This window comes from Amphiura filiformis, chromosome 14 (genome assembly GCF_039555335.1).
Source record: "Amphiura filiformis chromosome 14, Afil_fr2py, whole genome shotgun sequence".
Taxonomy (NCBI): Eukaryota; Metazoa; Echinodermata; class Ophiuroidea; order Amphilepidida; family Amphiuridae; genus Amphiura; species Amphiura filiformis.
The window spans coordinates 16,988,975-17,011,449 of NC_092641.1; the positions used below are offsets into that span (position 1 = coordinate 16,988,975).

Here is a 22,475-nt window from a genome sequence, read left to right on the forward strand (position 1 = left end):
GCATAAATGATAAGTACTTGCATCTTGACTCTGGAAAATAATTGTCAAAAAACCTCATTTTGCATAAATTAGGTTTTTAAGCCACCTACAGGAAACAAACTTACATCAAAATGTCCACTGTATCAGCCCATCAGATGCTATTTCCCATTCGACACCCCATTCCTTTTAAAAGGAAATTTTATTTGGAAGCAAATCGCCTAATGTGTTTCAGGAACACTGCATGTTTAATTGGTATACATCTCAAATTATTTTGTTGAATAGTTTTCTATTATCACTAAAGTAAACACATTACACTACATGGTCTTGCTAGTTTTTGTCAGCATATGAGCTTTTATGAACACCAATTATTATTTTGTAACAGAAAATATAACATTGGACAGGGTCATTGGATATACACACATTGCTTGGTTATTACAAGAGTCAATAAACAATCAATTAACCAGTGTTCAATTAACTATAGAGAATGGACTTAATTTTGTGCGCTGTAGTTATATTCTGAAGTAAATCGCCTATTGCAGGTTTCTATGCCTTATCACTAAATAAATAAAATTATAGCTAATTATACTGACCATGGTGACCTGCTTTAACCAATCAGTTATATGTATTGTCAGCATGTGATTGCTATAAGCCAATTGTAAACATGTTTAATAAAAAGGCTAAAAATTCCCTACTCTGAGCAGTCTCTCTGAAGATTAAATGTGCTAAATTGTCCTTGTCATGGGGAGCAGGATTAGATAAAGGCATACAAACGAGGGTATGAGATATTAGGAATTATTTCCTAGCCTCTTTACCATAGATTTGGTATGCTACATACCATGTGTCTTGAATAGCTATTGTAAGGGATAAACTGTGCATATGAGATGTGGGTTCAAATGGGTTTAATGTTCACTGGCGTGAACAAAAACAATGAATACAGATTCATCAAGACCATCTCTTTAGCTATAATCAATGACCAATTGATGCCCATTGCTAGAGAATCTATCACCAGTCATCGCACAGTACGTATAAATGTACATGTGGCTTGCCCTGTGGATTTGGGTAGATGCAGGCTTAAATCAAGTGTCGTTTAAAGATCATGTAACTCCTACCTTTAAGCTCCAAATTTAACCCTAATTGAACCCATGTTTTTTTGGGAAGGAAAAAAAAACAAAAACAGGAGAGAAGATGAATAAAGTTGTCACTTGGCACCCCCGGGATTTGACCCTCCAACCCCTCGCATGCCACGCACAAGATACAGGGGTTTCACTGGCCCGGCCAGTGATTCCATGGGAGCTCATGGGTATATGACTTAGGCTGATTACATCATCGCATTAGAATCCATGCATGCACAGTGTTTTCATCCATTGAGTTTTAGTTCGGTTAGAGTTAAGGAAGCCTATAGGAAAAACATGTTAATTAACCCTCACCAAACCCACATTTTTTTTTGCTATTGCATGATCGCATGGGAAAGAACAAACGAAAAAGGAGAGGAGATGAACAAAAAAGTCATTTGGCACCCCCTGGGATTCAACCCCCCCTCCCCTGACCTTTTGCATGCCACGCACAAGGTCACCGGTCTGTACCCACAGGGTTTCGCTGGTACAGCCAGCGATTTCCTGGGTATATGACTAAGAGCGTGTTTCTACGTAAGCTAAATACCGTATGGAACCGTTAACCATTCCTGTGGAAACAGTCTCCAACGCCTTTTTGCAACGCCTTTTCAACGCCAACGGAAACCTTGTTGGAATAGATTTTTGCCGTTAACGAAGCGGGTAGATTTTCTGTAGAAACAGATCGAAGCGGTAACTTGCCGTTTATTGAGCAAAATCAAACAAAATGGCTGTTCATCAACAGGTAAATTGGACGGACGACATGACAAAAACCTTCATAACAGCCCGGGGCACCATAACAAGTCCAAACTATTATGTAAAGCCACACGATTTCTCTGTGATACGGAAAAACTGAAAAATTCACGGACATTCAGGGTTTGCTCACAGAAATTTGTAAATGCCACAAAATAGTGAAAAACTGTGTAAAATGTCTTTCTGAAATGTAAAAAGTTTTCTGTTGATTTGCAAAATATAAAAAGAAAAGTGATTATTAGCAGTAATCAACCATTAAACAATCCATTCTAGCATTAATTCTAGGCCTGCGATGCAAGATTCTGGCCATACTACAGTAAGACAAAATACACTTTTAAAACATGTTTGTTGGTACGATGCAAATAACTAAAACCAATATTAGGCTTGTTAGGGTAGAGGGACATCACAAAAAATTCACATGACGTCATTCAAAAACCTGTTTTTGCCAGTTTTTGCCTGGTTTAAACCGGCAAAAATGGCAAAAAATGGCAAAAACTCACATATAGTCAGTCAAGTATTAAAAAGTAACACAGGAAGCTCATAAACAGTAACAGTAATCATTTAAAACATATTTTTTATCTTATCAAGTCTTTAAAATGAAAACATTTTGAATTTGATATGACACTTATGCACTAAGCATGCCAAGTACCCTAGTGAGCAATGAAAATCCATACATTTAATTGCTTAAAATGTTACTTATAATTACCAAATCTTGCTGTATTAAATCTAGGAGATGATTTTTGTGACTTAAAATAATTTGTTTTGAGATGAAAAAAGTGCAACATTTATCAGTTTTTAGTTTTTGCCATTTTTGCCGGCAAAAACTGTTTTTGCCAAGTGGAAAAAAACACGGTTAAAACCGTGGTTTTTTCCACCTGCGGCAAAAACCTGCGAACCCTGCCTCTGGTTGATTTAGGGTTAATGGTCATGCCAATGATTTTACAGTTGTGGGAGGACAATTGAATCAGCTATCAACTAGAGCATTTTTAAATGTAAAGTGCTATATATAAATATCTACATTTATTTATTTTATTTTTGGCTAAATACTTCATACTTTTTAATCTATTGGCATTTTTCAAACTGTTTACTTTATTTTGATACACCCTGTATCCCACTGAAATTGGAAACTTAATGTGCATAATCACTTTTTTCAATTACATATCATTGGTTTTCATTCAATGCAGATGGCAACATAATATCCATTACAAAATGTTATTTTTGTTAGCAATTTCATAGAACTGTTACATTTTTAAAATCAAAGAGGATAAGCTGGAAAAATCCTCTGAATAAACAGGACCCGCATCACATCAGAGTTGAATCATACATGTACACAATGTCCAGTCCAAACATTGATTAGGCCTAAAAAAAAGATTTGTTTTGCCCTTCTCGACCGAGAAAAATCTACAAAAACTGTCACTTTTGTGGACCATTTTGGCACTATTAATGTGTAAAATTTTAGTTTAAAAAAGCCAAAAATTTGTGAAATGATCAGTCCACAGAGTCTTTCGTGGACCGAAAATTGGTAAAATAAGCAGTCCATGGAGGCTTTCGTGGACGGCAAGTTTTCCCTATATTGGCAAGTTTTCTGTAACCATTAGGCGGCCTAGGCCCGAACCATTAGGCCACGCCATTAGGGTACTTGCCTTTAGTGCATGAGGTCCCGGGTTCGATCCCCGGCGGTGGAGATTTGCTGGGATATTGACTTGGGGAAAATATGTCTGAAATTAATTGGCAACCTCTGTAGATTAAATTAAGACTTCCGCTCTCCCCATGGTTCATTTAGAATTGGGCAAATGAATCATGAAAGTTCTCCGTCCTTCGGAGAAAGGGAAAGTGACCATTTGTTCATCAACTACGAAGGGGATGTTCACCCCTCATAACTTGGAAAATTTTGCAAAATGAAGACCTAATTGAAGCGGTTTGGTGGACCATTTTGGCACTATTACTGTGTAAAAGTTTGAACGGTCCATGAAGCTTTTTGTTGTCAGGCGTTTTTCTTTTCAAATCCTGCAATATTCGAGCGTATGCGTTTTCAAAATTTTGTACGCTGCGTTGGACTTTGGATTTGAAGGGGTCCATAAAGTGCCTGAACGTGTAAATACGTGTGTTTTGTGCGTTAAAGTAAACCCTGAGTGTCGGTCTGTCCGGCCTGATTTATTTTTTGCCAAAAAACACCAAAATCTTAAATATTTTGCAATTTGGTGAAATACCAATAAAAATTTGTTCCTGAAATTTGGTTTATTATTTTTTATGGGGGGTCTTTTTTTTGTTGCCATAAATGGGTAAAACCAATTTTTTTTTAGGTCTTGCAGTATTGTGATTTGAAAACTACCCTTTCTATGCATTTTTTATTTCCAACTCGAAATATAAACTGTCCTCCCCGGGAGAAATTTAATAAATTTTTTTTATGTATGTGTATAAAATACATAAAGAATCATATTATATACAATGTACTAGTATTCATTTATATTCATTGATTCTACAGTCTGTGTATGTCCTCTAAATGTTTTGCAATTCAATTGTTGGGTACTGAATCATACTAAATTTAGATCAAATCAAATCAAATTGACACTTAAATTGTTCCTTGTCGGATCCAAAAACCACCCAGCTACATATTATTTCAAAGATTTTACACAGACTACTAAATCCAAATTATTCTGCTTTCATCCATATCGATACTGTCTGTCTACATGTAGTCTGTGTGAGAGACTAGATCCATAAAGGGTCCCTGGAAATCCAGGGATTGTGTACATGGATGTCTATGAGCCAATCTACAATAGTTTGTGCTTTTAACTTTCAAGTTATTTTGTGCTTTACATGTAAATTATTTGTGCTTTCCAAACTTAACAAAAATCACAAGTGCTGCACAGCTCCCAAGTCTTTAACAATCTGCAGACAGAAAGTGTAAATCAAAAATTAAACTGGATTTTACAACAATAAAGTCTACGTACTTCTGTAAAACCTGACAACGCATAAGCAGTGATTGTATGAATATTATATTTAATACTAATAGTATGCAAACTATAATAGAAAATGGTCTAAATATAACCCACATGCATAAGTACATGCAGTCAGTGTTTGTTGTGTTATGGATAGCATAACCACAAGCGTAAGAAGCTCGGTTTCATTAGGGCTACATTTGTATGGTATTCACATTGACGTTTAACAAAACAGGGCAAAAGCTACATATTGTATACAAAGTCGGGTGGTTTTGCATGTGTGTATGCTATTGGGGTGTGTAGATTAAATCTTAAATGCAACAAGTCATCATGTTATGCGTAAGGCTACTGACAATCGATCAAGAGTTTCCACATCACACAAATTTTGAAAACAAGTGAAGTTAATTATTTTTTCATTATTTTGTTGACTTTCATTAAATGTGACCAAATAAGTGTTTTCAAATTGGATCAACTGAGCCCATATTTATTGGTCGAGCTATGAGTTTTTAAAATATTGGACGAGACGTAGTCCAGTCCAATATTTTAAAACTCATAAAGAGACCAATAAATATTGGGCGTAAAGTATATTCAATTTGATCATTATTATGTTGTTATCTATACCGCTCACTCACTAAAAGATGGATGTTTTTAAAAATATACTATAAAGAGGGTAGAAGGTTGGTAGCAAAATGTTTTAAAAATGTGTGGATATTCATTGGGTGGTGTTTTTTTTAAATATAACCAGTTTTTATTATTACTTTTGGAAAATCACAATAATGAATTCAAGTGAGGGTCATCAGTAAAATGAAGTGAGGGTGGGTGACAGGAAACTCAAAATCTACTTTCATCAGCCTAATGGGCCAAGCAAACTTGTCAATTTTGAGTTTCCTCCAAAAGACGTTTAGACTCGAAGGGAGAGTCCACACTTTTCAATATCATGTACACCTGGGTGTCGCACATGGAATAGGAAGTAGACATACCTCTTGCGAAATTAAAATGTACATTTTAATTTCATCATGCGATGCTGCAATGTTTTAAAAGCATGTGGGGTCTGCATCTCCTTTTATGGTCATTCTGCCTACCTTCATTTTCCAGCAGCCAATCACAAGGGTTCACGGCTGCGATATCGCAGCACGATGATACATAAAGTTGAACAAAATCCAACTCCATCGGGGACCGAAATTTCCACCGCGTGATTGGAATTTTCACCGCCGAGCTCGTAAAAAACTGGCTCAGATTAAAAAAAAATTTATACCATCGCATCGTGCTGCGATGTGGAGTCAGAATCGGTCATTATTAATTGGAAGCCAGTTTTTAGACGCCATTTAATATAACAAGTCATTTTTGTAACTTTTAAAGGGCATCAACCTTTCTTCAAGGTCAAGGTCGTTTACCTTTGACAATGACTGAGCTATAAATAGACAATTTCTAAACAAGGCACACATACATTGTACAAAAAAACTTTTAATTTCACAACTACAATGTACAAACCAACATTGGAAATCACTATTGTGACTAATACCCATATTTTGTCAAGGTGGTAGCAATGTACTTGCAATCCACAGATGAAGCTTTTCAAATAACATTATAACAAAGAAGACAATCAAAAAATTTAAACATGCGCAAAAATAACACTGTCTTGAAAAATTTTCTATAAAGCTGCAAGCTGTGCTGTGTATTGTTGAAACATTGATCGCTTACAATACAAACAAACTAAATTTTGCATGCTTTGCTGGGTTCTTTTTAACTATAAAAATACATTGAAAATTTTATTCTGTACCGTACAGAAAATAAGATGTAGGCGCTAATCGTAATAACTGTCAGGAAATGTTTCTGTCCAATTTAGGTAAAATAATGAGGTAAGTCAAGAGAAACCACTGGCAATTTTGGCCCTTTTTAAACTGTATGGACTTGATGTCCTAAATACATGACTGAATGACTTTTATGACTGTTGACAAGACACAACAAATTTAGCTGATTACATGTACTGTAAAGTTGTGACATATATGTTTGTGTCCAACATTATCCAAAAATATAGCAAAACATAAGGTTTGAAAAAATAACCTATATACACATGTTTTAAAATAAAACTAGAATTACGCGGCCACCGCACAAAGGTGTATAATAATGAAGGTCTGTAATTACATTTCATATGTGATGCCTGCGATCCAATCATATTTTGTTATCTGTAAGAACACAAATGCAAAGGAGGTCATTAATATCTCACAATTGACCGCAAAATGCGTAATTGTTCCAATGTCGCACAAAATTGAGCCGCATTTGCGTATTGTTTCTTAACACGCACACAAACACACGTAATCACAGTAGGCCTATTAAATGTGAATTAAAACAGTGAAGGGAAGATACATTTAATCATAAAAGCAAAAAAAATGTGTTATTTTTATGAAACAAATTTGTAAATTTGCAGTAATGAATGACAATAATAACTTTGCACCATTTGTTTTACAGTCATTGTGTGAAATTGTTGGGTTTGTGTTGGGCCTCGGAAAATTATCTCGGCCCAAAACAAACCCCTCCGATTTCCCGCAATGACCTCAAAATAGATAGCGCGCAATTATTATTGTCTAATATAAATAATATTGAAGTCATTACATAACAAACTATACAGCACATCAGGCCACCATATACTATCACCATACCAAGTTTGATATAAAATTGGACGGATTGAGCATGATACCTGAATTTATTGGTTGAGCTACAGTTTTCAAATATCATGCGAGACAAAGTCATTACATAACAAACTTTGATTTTTGGTCAAAAATGTGTTTTTGGTCAAAAATGTGATTTTGGGTCAAAAATGTGATTTTGGGTCAAAAATGTAATTTTGGGTCAAAAATGTAATTTTGGGTCATAGTATGGCAAAAAAATCACACCAAAAGAGACATACATGGTGACTTTTGTATATGAACTATGCACTCTATGAAGAGGTTTAACCGATACACAAATTTATCGGACAGCCGATACACAAATTTATCAGACAGCCAGGTTATGTACAAAGTATAGGATGCAAGATTCTGAAGACATAATAATGAAGTTGATCGTTTATTGTGTTTACGCTGCAGAGTGGATTAATTATTATTATTATTATTATTTATTCTTTCTTTATTGAGGGTTATACTGCTTCAGTGACAAGCACTGCTTTTCAAGCAGGCCCTCATTGATAAATGTTATATAGCAACAAAATATATTACGATACACAATATTTACAAAGTATCATACAGTATTTACAATGTATTTACAATATATTACAAATAAGTGTAATGGTATCATCAACTACAAGATAATTATAAATACCATGATTCAAAATACAGAAATACAAAAATTATATTTATATACAAAAATCAAGCAAGTAAATGAATAAAATATAGATGGAGACAGGCCTAAATTTCTTTAATTTTTGATTGAAATTGGCCTAAAGTCATATTTTCCATCTGAGCTCTTACTGTCGGTGGCAAAGAATTCCATGCATAGGCTGCCCTGACATGAAAAGTACGTTGACCTGAATTTGATTTAAATTTTGGTACAATCAATGTATTAGAAGTATGATTTCTAGTTAAATATGATTATGGTTATGAACAAAATCAAATTGAGAAGATAAGTATGATGGATATTCATTCTAAAAACATTTGAAAACAGTCATTAATAGAGTATTATGCCATCTTTGATCAAGTTTAACCCACTGCAATGTATTCATTAAATCATTAGTTGGTGTCCTTATATCTGCTGAGAGAATTATTCTAGCTAAATTATTATGAAGTACCTGAAGCCTATTATGGTACTCTACACTAAAATTTGACCAGACCATGCTTCCATAATCAAAGTGGGGAATAACAAGAGCATTGGATAACATTACAGTGGTTTTGTATGGAAGGAAATATTTTATACGTTTTATTATGCCAGTTCTTTTGGAAATAGTTTTACTAACATTATCGACATGAGCTGACCAAGACAGCTTGCTATCAAATTTCACACCTAGATATTTAAACTCATCTACTCTTTCAATATCATTGTTGTTACGACACGGATAAACATATTAAATGTACATTGTTGAACTTTTCAAGCATTTTGCTTCCGCCCGGACCAGACGGACGGACACCCCAACAAACAACCAGGCAACAGACCATTTGGATGATAACATAAGCCCTACACATGTGTGGGTGCCCAAAAATAGCAAAAATGTACTGAAATGTTGCTGAAGGGCTTGTGCATTAGATGCATCAACATTCAACATATCAGTACACATGTATGCATTATTTGTACAATTTCACTCCAGTCTCCCAACAAGTCATAATAAAATGCAAAATATACACAAGAAAAAAATCCTGTGATTTTTGCTATCTTTAGAACAAAATTATCACTAAAATTGTTGGAAATGCAAGCAAATATAAATGCATCAACCCGCAAGAAAAATGAATCAAATCTATTTTTTTTATTTTTTCGGTTTTGTAGTGTCTCTGGACCTAGACCTAAATGCCAGGATCATTCATGGTTGACCTAAAAAAAAAAATTAAAAAAAATTCAAGATATTTTGTTATTTTTAATATGAAAATTGATAATTTGTATTCATGTCATAGTCTATTAATGATTTCAAAATGTATTGAATTTGAATGCATTTTGAAATCATTAATAGACTATGACATGAATACAAATTATCAATTTTCATATTAAAAATAACAAAATATCTTGAATTTTTTTTTTTTTTTTTTTTTTTTAGGTCAACCATGAATGATCCTAGCATTTAGGTCTAGGTCCAGGGACACTACAAAACCGAAAAAAAAAAAAAACTTTAAAAAAAAAATTTTTTTTTTTTTTTTTTTTAATTTGGGTACCGGGAGGGTATTTCCTACCCGGGTAATGTTATCTCGGGCGGGTACCCGTTTACCCGACCGAAAATGCCAGCCTTAGAAATAAGGTACCGCTAGGATGTACCTTATTTCCTATCATATATACTGAACCGCTTGTCTTGAGTCACTGAAATTTCAGTGTAGTAATTGGATTCCTTGCATAATATACGGTACATAACTTTTTTTTACCAGAGTGTTATTATTTTTTGAGAAAAATGCAAAAATAGTCACAAATTTACCACAAGGGTGTAGTACCCCCTTAAAACACCACAAAATACACTACTAGCATTTTTCTAACATTTGCTCTGATCGGTTCTCGTCATCTTAAAATTTATAAAACAGATTTATATTTTCAAGCCACTTCATGATCATTTTCCAATTTGTGAGTAAACTCTCACTCCTACGTAACTGTTAATTTATGAACCATTGTTTGAAAGAGATGCGATCTTTGGGCTTTTTTAAAATTGGTTGAAATCATTATTTTAACAATCCTTAAAGGTCTGTAACTCGATCGACAACATCATTCCCCGATTTTTTCATTGTTGATGAGTTTTTGGTATCACACAATAGATTATATTTTTCTCATTACTAGCCTGAAATTTGACATTCCATGTCGATGTATTTGTAACGGAGAATTCATGTGGTATGGTGGTTACCACCTTTGGATTTCTAGGAAGGTAATTATGAACGAAATCGCAATAAATCGTAGCCTCCTCAACAGCTAGTTTGGTATCGCGTTTTTCACACAAATACTGTTTGAAATGTATTACAAGGGGAAATATATTTTCTGAATCGGTACTGCATGGGTGTGATAAAGAGCTAAAAACGCAGCTTGGAAAAATAAATTTTCCATTCAACGTACGGACATTGCAGAATATGGTCGTCAGGGCATTTCTGATTTGCTTTCGACATTGGCTAAATTGTCATATTATGAATACACAAAAATATGTGACCATCCACCACGAAGTGGTAGTAAAGTCGGCTCTAGACCATTTTCTGTTTATTGCAGATTTTGTAACAATGTACTTTCAGCTTTAGAATGACACCTCAACCAGCTTCATCTGACATCTGGAAGTGAAGTTATGGTTCATCAAAGGTCAAATTTCTTATATATTTTACATAGAAATCCATATATTGTTTTTCATTGTATCTCAAAATGGTAAATGCGGACTTTACGACCAGTTTGTGGTGGATGGGCACATATATCAAGAACAATGAGGAACATACATGTAAGAGGAAGAGAGCATGCTGCCCCTTCAAAACTGGTGGTGGGGAGTGGTATATAAACTAATGTTACAACTTAGTAATAGTATCCCCAGAATGTGTACTAGCTTTAGGGGTAAACTTGTTGTCAGTGCAACAAGGCATGCAAACCAACTTTAGATGGGGATATTGAAAATAGTGCTCTCCTTGTAAAAGTCGCAAGTTGAACAATTTGAATCAAATCTTTTTGTCCAATAAAGGCCTGCAGGTAGCCAGGAATTATTATGGGGAGGGGTGAAATTTTGAACAATGGACTTCAGCCTGTCAATGCTGCATGATGTGCTTGTGCAACACTAGAGATGTCTGAAGGGGGCGTTAAAAGTGCCCCATAAGAAATTGGCAGTTTTTTATTTTTATTTTTTTATAATGCCCCAATTTTGTACTGAGCATATAGTTTTTTACCCACTATTTTCCGGGTGCACGATTTTACGATGCACAGCATTTGTTCCTATAAACCGGAAGTAAGGAAAACAGATTTGGAAGGCGCAAGGTATTAAGGTTCTATTCTAAAATTAAATGTCCAAGCATGGCAGCTCATGGCTTAAGCACAATTTAGTGTTTTCAATTACAATCCATGGTAAGACTGCATTATTTTACCAGAGGAGAACTGTAAAGAAAGAGAGCAAGGTATACCAACTTAATGTGGGGAAACAAAATAGACGGTATGCAGAGGGGGGGGGGGACAAAAAACAACAAATGTAGGCATAGAAGTAGGTTAAGTTCGATAGCCAAAAATTACCAATTCCAAGGCCCACAGAAATGTTAAACCTGCAAAAACAACACAGATCAACAGGAATACAAAAGTGCACCGGAACAAGTGATGAAAATCACTATGCACATTTAGCAGACATAGAGAACCAAACAACCAATGTAGGTACATGCAAACTTCGATGGCCAATATTATTGCCAATTAGCCCACAGAAGTGTCAGGAAAACAGTACAAAAGTGTACTTGAGTGATGAAAATCACTGTGCACATAGCAGACCAAACAGACAACAACAACAAAAATGACGTTTCGAGCAGATAAACTGCTTCTTCAGGGACAGACAACAAAATTTAAAATCAAACAGCGGAAACTACATGCTGCAGTTTAAAAACAAATTTAAGTCAAAAACTGAAGGCAAGTTCAAATTATGATAATTAATTTACAGCCAAAATATAACCAACCCAATCAACTATGAAGAAGTACAAAAGTAAATCCATTTCATGAATGTGACTTTCTGCGAGTCACACTTGCTGCCAGCAGCAATTTACAGACTTTAAAATACCAGAAAGAAGAAACCTATGTAGTACTTCATTATAAGCCTACAACTGAGTAGAATCGAATATATAGAATTTAGCCATCACACATCAGTGACTTCGGATCCTTACCCGGCAGCCGATCACATGGATCGTTTCTACTGTGCGGATTACACGCTTTGAACAGGCTGCATGATCCACACGAAAGGTGTGTACATGATCCGGCATGACACAGCAACCGATTACCAACTAACGTTTCCACTGGGCTTGTTATCTGATAAGACACTGTGCGGTATGACAACCGACCATCAGTAGAAACATGCAGTAAATGAATTAATTTGGAAACATCAACCTTCTTTTAAAATAGGTTGAAAAAGATTTGGCTCACAATTTAAAAATAACTCCAAAGAAGGACCAAATCAAGCTCAAAGGCCCCCAAAAAATTGTTGTGTTTCTCTCAAGTGGGAAAGATGGGAAGGTTGGGTTCGTCGGTGGACTTACGTTTTTAAACCTTCAGTTTTCAAAATCCCCACAAATGCTAAATAATGCTTCTTATTAGGGACAAATTTGTCAATTTTGACTACTGGATACTTACAGTAGGCTATAATAATCAATTTAGGACTTCAATAGTAAAAAAAACTTGACTATGATTTTCCATGATTTAGGGTAGATCGCTGAGGGCAACACAACAATTTTGTTTGGGGCCCAATACTGGAATTTTGGACGTGCATATTGTAATTTAGTAGATGGATTTTCCCAATTGTTGATGTCTGTAAATTAAAGTGGGTGCACAAACATTTGCTCTTGTCCATCACAAAAAAAAAGTTCTTTCAGAAACAGATATTCCATCTGCATGTACCTCCATGCAATAAATTAAAATCAAAGTTCGTGATTTTCTCAAAGACCCCTAGGCCTCATGGAAGAACAGAGGATACCTAAAAACATCCACTGAATGAGTAACCCAGGCAAAAGAAGAAATAAAACAAAACAAAACAAAGAATCTGTAAATGCTAGTTGGATTCCTTGCATCATTTTCTTTTTAGAATATTGCAAATTTTGCTTGAAGCTCAAACTTTTTGTTCAGAATACACTTGTACTTCTTGCGACGTAACAACCGAAGCATTTGAGATTGAGAATTATTATAAACTTTTATTATAAGTTACAATCACTGACACAATCTGTGTCAAATCACACCAGTTGTCATTTAAAAATGCAAAGTGAGATGATTAACAAGTAATAACATTTTAAACATAAAATGAACGAAATCAGCAGACAGTTCTTATTTTCCCTCCCTTATTAATTTCCAATTTGCTCGAGTCCCCCGGCCCTTTCTTTATTTAAAAAAGCTGTGATGCAATCAAGCAAAATGAGTCGGATGTCAGGAATATTGATTTGGAGATATAGCTAATGATAGTATTCCACTTGTTTTGTATTTTATTCTGAGTAACACTGAAATGGCCATATCTCTGGAACTGTAAGTCCAATTATGGCGGGGTTTGCAGCAAAATAAAGCTCAGGGAATGGCTATGTAATGAAGTTAGAACTGAATTTTCATTTTGCTCGACATCAGACTCATTTAGTTTGATCGCATCACAAATTACCCTAAGGCGTAATACTGTCGAAACTTTCTCTAATATTGGAGTCCTGCTCTGCAATTGTGGTGGGATAGAATGTCATGACGGAATTTCTTTCCCACTCAAAAGACATCAAATTGATTACGGTACGGTATAAGATAAGGCTGCCGGAAAATAATTGTTTGGTTTACGATTCACACTCCGGGGAGGGGGGGGGGTCACTCCCCGTGTGGTCTGTACACCATCCGTGATAATCAACTAAAAGTGTATTTTGTCTTACGTTTTACTGTAGTGGACCTAGAATTAATGGGCTATTTCATTATAAATGACAACATTGAGTCCCAAAAGGGGTCAAAATTCAAACTCATTTATTTCATGCAAATTCATTATCATTTCAAATTTCAGATGGTGTGTCAATAATTCTCAAAATATTAGAGCGTCAAACCCTCAGGAACCATTAAAGAAATTAAATTGAATTTTTGCTGTGTAAAACATAGCTGCCGTCTGGAGGGACATTTTTTAAACAATTTAATACACAACTTTGAAAGAGTATATGTAACCAACATTGGGTTCATACTTATTCATATTTAGTCTGTAATAATTGTTGTATGTTCCTTTACACTTCAGTGTCTTAAATATGCCAGTTTCAATATAAAACAATTAGTAAATTGATACTAATCCAGATAAATGGTGCAAAATTACTACATATTTTTAAGGATAAACTTTATCTTCACATGAAAAATTCATGAAATAGTCATTTTGTCCTGCCCAATAGCTACACTGATGCATAAGTTAGTATTCTGCGTCAATCTGTTGTACTAGTCATGGAAAACCTAAAATAACAGACCCCTCCTGTGTCATTTGTTCTGGATAGGACACATTTTTAACACATAATAAAGCATACTTTAACTTTAGAAATAGCTGCATTAACAAGAAACTATCAATATTATTGCATAAAAGATCCCCAGCATTTAAAATCCACTACAAACAGGGTTAATATTCTGGTTAAATTAGGAATATTGCAATTTTTAGCTAACCGAAGTTCAATGCAGAATAATATCATATGTGTTCTCAACAACTGGACAATAATTTGAACACTAAAGTGGTTTGTAAGCATAATTTGCAATAAAATGCAAAAATTTCCTGTAGGTTTGGCTCTTTGAAATTTTTATTTTTTAGTTTGTTTACCAATTCATGGAAATGACATAATTGTGCTGGAGAGGACATTTGTTAAATTGCAAACAGAATCGTGGATACAGGCTTGCAAAAATGCAACAAATACCAAATCATGTGCCACCTTGGTAGAAGGAAGACCACTCTTCCTCTACAAATTTCACATTCTATGATATAACCCTTCTTATTTCAACAATTAGTAATTAATTTCAGTTCTGGAGAGGACAAATTTTTAACGCGGAACTGTGGTATCAAGAACAAGTGGTCTACTGTATGTAAAATAAATGAATTCCTCAATCAGTGCCCTGTCCCATCAATTGGTAATATAACACAGATTATACAGGTAGGGTAAGGGTTTATATTTCCTCTTTAATGTTAACAAAAATGGAGGCATGAATTGGAGAGGACACTCATTTTTGTATTTAACATAAAATGCCAATTTTGCAAGAATCTCTGAATTTTAACATTTTTGCACCAATTTTCACCATTCAACTTGCATGATGTTCCACACATATCATATTTTCATTGCAACAAGCACATTGCCATAGAATGTACCTAATTTTTCAAAGAATTAATACAGAATACATGGGCAAAATGAAATGGGACTCCAAAATTGGGTTAAAAATGTACCTTTTGGCAAAAAAAAAAAAAAAAATAGACAGAATTCTGTAAAAATGCTCATGTAGCTTGTAGTTTGTGGCATACTTAGAATTAAGTTAATAACACTGCATTATCACCCTAATTATATCAACCAGATATGATAAAAGCCATTTTTGTGAACGTGTCATTTATAATGAAATAGCCCTAATGTTAAAATGGATTGTTTAATGGTTGATTAGGCCTACTGCTAAATAATCACTTTTCTTTGTTTTATTTTGCAAAAAGTTAGTCATTTTACACAGTTTTTCACTTTTTTGTGGCATTTTTGAATTTCTGTGATCAAACCCCGAATTCCGTGAATTTTTCTGTTTTTCCGTATCACATAGAAATCGTGGCTTTAAAATTAAACCCAACAAGTGATTCAAGGTGGCTTTAAAATATAAATATAACTGATCAGAAGATACACAGGTAATTTCAGAGTCTGAGTTGAGCAAAGACATAGCTTGTGACGCCATCACGGCATCGTCAATCAGCGTAGTGATTACTAGTGAACATTAGTGTAATCACTACACTGAATAAAGACGGTGTGATGGCATCGCAAGCTATGTATTTGTCGCTGTGAGTGTGAGAACGATGCCCCAATGTACGGACAGGCAAAAGCCTTGATGAGAGTGCCACAGTTAGATTGGTTTCGATAATACATACAACATTAGAACTGTGTAAAAATGATGATTACGAAATAGTTTGATGACCTGTTGTTGACGTGTATTTCATCATCAGTATTCAACTCAGGAAATACCCTCTGCCGAGTGATCGAGCCACAGGCATATCAACGATTGTTGCTTGGAAATGGGATTTACAGGATTGATTTTGAGAAAAAATAGGAACTAAATGGAAGTTTATCGGCATATTGTTAGCATGATTTTTGTTGATGAATTGACTTTTTCTATGGTTGTCCATCAGACAACTGCCATCTTAACTTGTCCGTTCATTATTTTGGTTCTCCCGGACAATCGGACTTGCCACTTAATTCGAACACTGGCGATAGTGTGCGATTGTACTTGCGCACCTGACCTTTTAACTCAATCCCTGTACTACATGTGTGTGACTTGACCTTAGTACAATCTTCATCTATGCGTTGTCCTAAGTATACATGTACTACATTTTTTGTCCAACTAAGGCTGTTACTGTACGGGGAATTGTTGAAGGAATATTACACGGTACAAAATAGGACCAGTCATCAGCGGGTTGGGACAAGGCTCCCGCTGGACGCAAATTCTTGCGTCCAGATGCATTTTTGTATTGCTGGACGCAATGTTCAACAAATTTCATCAACCCGTTGCGTCCAGTCGGAACGCAAGTTGATTCAGCCCAAAAATGAGTGATTATAAGCTTACCAACTTCATCATCATAAAAATCGTGAAAATTACGTTGACTGATCACTCCAAATTCTCCTAATAAAGCTTAATTAATATTCATAACCAATGGACCAATCAGTAAATGAGTTATTGACCTTTCACATTTAACCACTCCCATTTTGCAACACTTCCGGGTCGTCACCAGTCAATGAATGAAAATTCTTACGGCAGCGTGCGAGACGTGATAAGCTTTTGCAAAAACACGAGAGCAAAAATACAACTTTCTAAACTATCGTACATTATCAGCAAGTTTGCATTCACGTAATTTGTTATTGACAATAATATTAAACATAAATCTTTAAAATCTCATCAGGAATCTGAAAGGAAATAGTCAAATATTTGCATCAAACTGTGATGTAATGCGATGCAATACCGGCAATCGGGGGCTTTGTAAAATTGTATTCCCTGTTGCCAACACATTAAAACATGTACGGACGCACAAAACAATTTTGGGACGCACATTTCCCGACCAGGTTTTACAGTTGTGCGTCCGATCGGACGCAGAGTTTTTGAAGGCTAGCGGGAGCCTTGGGTTGGGATCCCTCACAGTCTCCAAAAATATTTAAAAAAACAAAAGCGTTGCACATACATGTACATTGTACTTTACAACTCTTCAATATCATATTGCGCACACAAAATTTGGTCAACTTGCCTAGAAAGATCAAATTTAGCAAAATTTAATCTCTGTACAATCCTACATATATATATATATGCAAAATTACCATCACATCGCGATTCTGTTATTTTCTTTTTAAGTTTGACTGGTTCCCTCTAGCCTCACAAATGCGAAACAGCTCTAAAATAATCCATCCATTATTTTAACAGATTTCAAAATACAAAAATAAACTTAAATGGGGAGCAGTCCAAATTTTGAGCCATATAACTTTACGTTACGTGAACGTGAACTATACTGGGAATTTCAATTCAATGAATAGCTCTTTCACCAGCTGTATTCGACCAGGGACTGACAGTGAAATACGCATTGGCCAAATGTGCACGCCACGGGCCTACAGAAGTTGCTGCGAATCACAAAATTTGACACACGTATGGGGTCCGCCATGGGGTGCTAACAGCGCGTCCGTTAGCACCCCTGCTTCCATGGCTACGTGTGCAGTTACACATTCCCAATTGTCAATCATCGGGGGTCAATCACCTCAAGTTTCAAGACAACAATGATGATCTTGGCCCGGATTGTTGGTGGATTGGATGTAATCAATAAAAATTAGTTCATGGATGCGCTAAAAATGTCATTAAAATATTTTGAAGATAGCTGTCCAACAATTGAAAAAATACACAGGCTTGAAAAAGTCTAACCTTGGATGCAGCAAGCCGTGATATTTACGGATAATTTTAATTTATTACTTTACGGTGCACGCTGAGCACGGACGCGATGTAGCCGGTAGAAATCGTGGTAGTGTTCCAGGCCTACGCGATGGCAGGGTAATGGTGGCTTCCATAGTTTTATTACTTTTATCATAGAGTGACACTACCCAATCTTATTTATTCCCCGATTCGACAACCGCGATCGTATCAATCGTAATGATAAACGGTCTAACCAATCACCATGCCAACTAGTCCCAGTAACTGAGACGTGACGATATACATTATTTGGGTATTATCTGCTAATGAACCAGCTCATTCAAACGTCCAAATGATTTTACAGTGTTCGATCTTCCTTTTTACTAGGACTACTACATCGTACATGCCAACTCACTTTGTCCACTGGCACTGTTGGTAACCCACGCTTTATAAAGGGTGGGTTTGAGAGGTCCACAAAATGCTTAAAAGGGTGGGTTTGAAAAATTTCTGGTTAAAATGTGTGTCCAAATATAAAGGGTGGTCACTGATAAAAAGGGTGAAGTCAACAATTGCAATCTCAAAGCTTGTATTAAATTTCCGACTGAATGACACAAAATGAAACGCCAAAAACATTGAAATCCCATTCTGCTAGTGTTTGTTTGGTCATCTAAAACTTCAATGTAATTCTCTTTGGATGCAAATCTGCACCTCCTGGACCACTATACAATGTACATGTAAAATCACTTATCTATGATTAGTATCCATGCTTAGAAAGGATGGGTTTCGGAGTTTTGGTAGGGGTACATGGCCTGGGTAGAAAATAAAAAAGGTGGGTTTGACAAACCGTTTGTATCACCACTGCCAAGGCAACTACATGTATGTTGTCGGATGTACTTCCGCGTCACACACACACGTGTGTGTTCATCCATTGCATCGTACAGTGTACGCGGACGGTCATCACGCTGTTGTGCAGCTCAGATTGTGACCATTCAACAATGTTCAATTAGTATCCAGTCAGAAAGTGAAGAGGTGACTGACACAGATCGGTCACAGATCGATCACGATAGATTATTAGCTCTCACACAGTGTTCGATTTACCACCTGCATACCTGCACCAGTGCATGTAACATTCCCTCTGTGCATGCAGCTTTTCACTACCTGCCTGCACACGTGCATGTACGATTTTAGCGCTAGCGATATGACAAGGCCAAAAATATTAAGCAAGCAGTCAGTCCGATTGGGAAAAACCCAATCTATTTTTAGCGCAACATCTTCTGACTTCATTTATTAAGAAGGGCTGGCACAAATCGCACAATTGACAATTCCCGATACCCCTATCACGTGAGAACAGTCACTTTTTTCATTGACTTCCCTAGTCTTCTACACAGCCAGTTTGCATCGGTCTGATACTCGTCCATCCTAACGAACATTCGCGATAGCCACATACAGTCTGGTCCAAGACTATGACTTCCCTTAGAGGGGCTAGCGTAATGTGACATCATATGCCACCAATTCCCGATACTCTCGCACATGTAGAAGAGTGTCATTTTCATTTCATTGAAGAAAAAAAGAACCGGAATTTAAACCGTGGGAAATATTTGTCTACGTACGGAAAATAATCATAATAATGTCCAGCAAAAAAGGAAATAACTCAAAAAACACTTGCATCATTCTGGAAATCGTGCACCTCGTCGGCGACTAGTTCTAGAATAGGTATGTTCATAAAATTTTGAAGTTCAATATTGTTAGCTGAAAGTTCTTTCATTTGAAAGAGAATCAAATTACCTAAACAATAAGGGGTCAATCATGTTTCTAGTGCATATACTTTTGAAGTTACAGACAAAAATAGTGTCGCCAAATTGTCCAAAATTTTGTGTGTGAAATTGTGACAACAGGCACATGTACAATGTACACTACTGTATGTGACCCCAGATGACCTCCTATTCTTTACTGTAAGAAAGCTGTTTTGGATGGTCTTGATTTACACACAAATTGCTTTTGCGCTTTAACGAGCGTCCACTTGGTGGAACATAGATTGCACTATGTGATAGCTTATGAATCCATTAGTATGCCAGTACCAACATAAGTCAACATCACTTAGGTTTTGGTTGTCAAAATTAATTTTTAGTAATTTTTTCCATTGAGCCCCACAGTAAAGCCATTTTTGGACCGTACAGGCACATTCCACTTCCCTATGGACGAATAGCGCCACCTATAGTGTGTGATGTGAGCCTGACTATCTAGAACAAATGAAGCCACAGCATCCAGTGTTTTGGCTGAGAAATCGGCGAGTGAAGGGGCGAGTGATTGGCATAAAAATGACACTGACAGGGGAGCCGGAAATATTATTACAAGCTTAACTGACAATGATCGTGATTCAATGTGATTTTTATGTTTGCTTTAATTTTGGTGCATGCACACTTTTTGCTGTGCATGTAGAAATTTTGGGCTACATGCACCAGTGCAGGTAGGAAAAAAATTGTAAATCGGACACTGCTCTCACATTCAAGATCAAGCTCATGAGCTCAAGCTGTACATAATGTAGACCATGTACTACATATCATATCTATCCCGTTTCCTTCATGTCCTTAGGCTAAGCTGACTTACTAGGTTTATAAGTTGTATTGAGTGCATAAACATTGTTGTATGCAAGTCATGATGGTTGAAAAAAATAAGCTTACTATTTTTTGACATTCAGAATAATAAAATGTACCTACGAATAACCACTCACTTAACAATAATTACCTTGTGTCTCAAGCTCCAGGTCGCATGGTATGTCCCGAAATTTCATCGGATACATTAATATACTGGGATTACGGTACCATAACGTTGTTTTGAAGTAAAATTCGCCCACAACAAACCTGTATTTTTCACAAGGAAGTGCCCAGGACCTGATGTGTACGTAAAAGGTGGATAACCTTTTACACATGCAATTTTCCCGGTTTAGAATGACAATGATAATTGCGCACACAGAGGTGGCTTTTTGTCATGACTTTGAAAAAGACTATAATTGATTGGCGAAAGGTCACCAGCTACTGATGGCGCTATGTCACATTTCGTTGCGGGCCTCAGACTTAGAGAGGAATTAAATTTGTATTATAATTAGAAAGAGGAGAGACACAGGGCCCTATAGCTCCCTATATCAACTTTTAAAGTAACTTGCTCTTTTAAGAGGCCCCATGTCACAGGGGAAGTTGCCCAAATTCGTCCAAAATTGTCAAAAATGACCAAAGTTGCGCAAAATTGTGTAAAACTGCTCAAAGTTGTCATTTGACTTTGCAAAATTTTTGACAATTTTGTGCAACTTTGCATTAACATTGAGTAACTTTGTGCAACTTTATGCAACTTTACATTAACATTGAGGAACTTTGCGCAACTTTGTACAATTTTGTGTAGCTTTTGCAAAATTTTACGTAACTTTGAGCAACTTTGCAAAATTTTACGCAACTTTGAGCATCTTTGCAAAATGTTATGTAACTTTGCAAAACTTTGAGCAACTTTGCAAAATTTTATGCAACTTTGCGGAACTTTGTGCAACTTTGCAAAATGTTATGTAACTTTGCAAAACTTTGAGCAACTTTGCAAAATTTTATGCAACTTTGCGGAACTTTGTGCAACTTTGCAAAATGTTTAGGCATCTTTGAGGAACTGTGTGCAACTTTGCAAAATTTTACGTGACTTTGCAGAACTTTGTGCAACTTTGATATAAAATTAGATCGATTGAGCCCACATTTATTGGTCAAGCTATGAGTTTTATTATTGGACGAGGCGTACTCGAGTTAAAACTCATAGCTCGACCAATAAATATTGAGCATAAAGTATCAATTTTATCATTATTATGTTTTGGATCCAATATTAGGCCCCACGACAGGGTATTAATTCCGATTTCAGGGTCCGATATTGGAGTTATCGGAATTGCAATATTTATTTGTAGTTATTCCGAGTTATCGATATTATTTGGAACAATCCGCAGTTAGTTGAAATTAGTCAGAACAATTTGGAGTTATCAAAATTAATCGGAACAATCCGGAGATAGGGAGTGTTCATTAATACTTTGGTAGGGGGCTGGTCTTCCTTAAATTTTTCCTTAAACTTTTTGACCCCCCCCCCCATAGACCGCTAAACTTTTTTGACCCCTCTTTTGACAGACAAAACTTTTTGACCCCTTTATCAAGATTCAAGATTCTTTATGTTCAAAACCTTACTAATACAAGGTACAGAACATAAGCACTTAAAATAGAATAACAAACATACTTAATAGTGT

The 22,475-nt window shown here is 35.8% G+C and overlaps 1 protein-coding gene across 1 annotated transcript in view; it reads right to left on the reverse strand.

Annotated features, from left to right (window-relative positions):
* The window catches only part of LOC140169782 (tyrosine-protein kinase JAK2-like), a 90,529-nt gene extending 69,400 nt beyond the window's left edge, over positions 1-21,129 (reverse strand). Inside the window, exon 1 of the mRNA XM_072193087.1 lies at positions 20,957-21,129. The gene's annotated coding sequence lies outside the window, so the exon portion shown is untranslated. The remainder of the gene's footprint in view (positions 1-20,956) is intronic.
* Between the last annotated feature and the right edge of the window lie 1,346 nt (positions 21,130-22,475).